We start from the raw sequence: 1,705 nt of genomic DNA on the forward strand, positions 1-1,705 counted from the left end.
AAAAAAAAATCATAAAAAAAAGGTTTTGCTATCCATTCTTTTGTCCTTGTCTTACTCTAGTTGTGGGTAGTTTTCTATTGCTTGAGTGTTAGGTGGGTATATAATACTAAGAATCGGTTAGAAAGAAGAGATCCAATAAGTAGTAACCCTATACATTTGCTCTCTTTAAAACCTTTCAATATGGGAGACCAACATCAAAACCCTTCACCTAAATCTCTAAAAGATAGGTTCTACCCTGCTAGAACAGCCCAAGCTTCCAGCATAGTTCTACCACAAGCCCAGGGCAATAACTTTAAATTCAAATCTCATTACATCACTATGTTGCCCCACTTCTATGGATTGACCTCTGAGGATGCATACCTATTTCTAAGGGAATTTGAAGAGGTATGTATTCTAATTAAGATCCAACAGCTTTCTGATGATGTTGTTAAGCTTAGATTTATCACTTTTGCATTAAAAGACCAAGCTAAGAAGTGGTTGTATGGGTTACCCACAAATTCCATAACCTCATGGCAACAGTTCACAGTTGTCTTCCTTAAGAAGTTTTTCCCAACTCATAAGACCAATAAGCTTAGAAGTGATATCCTTCAGTTTAGGAAAAAGCCTAGTGAGTCTTTTTCCAAACTTATGGAGAGATTCAAGGATCTACTCCAAGAATGCCCTCACCATAGCCTAGACTCATGGAATTTATGTCAAATAATTTATGAGGGTATTGATTATCCAACTAAACAAATGATGGAGTCTATGTGTCTTAAGGGATTCACATCCTTTACAGATGAAGAAAAGGCATGGGAGTTTTTACTTGACTTAGCTGACAAAACCCGTGAGTGGGAATCAACCTAAGAGAATGAAAGACTCATATAAGGAAAAGAATATTTTGTGGATGGGATAGTAGCCAAGGAATCCATTTGGATAGCCTAATCAAGAGAATTGAGGCTATTGTTCCTAGAGAGCCATCATCAGTCAATTTGGTTAAGATTTGTGTTTGGTGCCAGTCCCCTAGACATGTCATAGAAGAATGCCCCAACACCTCTGGGGGCACTTTTAATGATAGTGTTAATGTCTTATACCAGAATAATCCATATAGTAACACCTACAATCCACAATGGAGAAATCATCCAAATTTCTCTTGGAATCAGGACAACCAAGTAAGGCCTTCCAATTTTCATAATCAAGGTCCACTTGGACCCCAAAGGCCTCCCTTTGCACAATAATCTTTTTCTCAAATACTTTTCATAGGTCAAATGTAGGACCTCAGGCTAGTTTTCCTAAGGCCCCTCTCCTATCAACTTATCAGCAACCCCCTGGGTTTACCAACACTGGAGAGGCAAGTAGAATAAGTGACTTGAAAAAAAATATGACCCTCCTCATGACAAGCCATCAAAATCTTACGAGAGAGCTCGCCCAAGTTATCTCAATTATGCGTGAGAGGGAGAAATGAACTTTACCCAGTCAACCAAAGCCTAACCCTAGGCATCATTAACCTGTTAGTTCACAAGCACCAACTAATGCACCACTGAATATAGTACAAGGTCAGAACCAACAAGGGCCCTCTAACCAATGTAATGTTGTTTATGCCCTTAGGAGTGGTAGAGAGTACCAACAGAGCATTCTTAAATCTTCCCCATCTATTGCACTTGTTAACTCTCATTCAGTTGAGGACATAAGTGTGCCTCTTGTTCCAGGTTCGTCTAATAAACCTAAA

At 38.9% G+C, this 1,705-nt stretch overlaps 1 non-coding gene across 1 annotated transcript; it reads right to left on the minus strand.

Moving 5' to 3' along the window:
- Positions 1-567: 567 nt before the first annotated feature.
- On the minus strand, positions 568-674 carry LOC122063677. The gene has a single exon (XR_006135437.1). It is a non-coding gene; the product is annotated as a small nucleolar RNA R71 (small nucleolar RNA).
- Between the last annotated feature and the right edge of the window lie 1,031 nt (positions 675-1,705).

Source organism: Macadamia integrifolia, unplaced genomic scaffold (genome assembly GCF_013358625.1).
Source record: "Macadamia integrifolia cultivar HAES 741 unplaced genomic scaffold, SCU_Mint_v3 scaffold1420, whole genome shotgun sequence".
NCBI classification, from domain to species: Eukaryota; Viridiplantae; Streptophyta; class Magnoliopsida; order Proteales; family Proteaceae; genus Macadamia; species Macadamia integrifolia.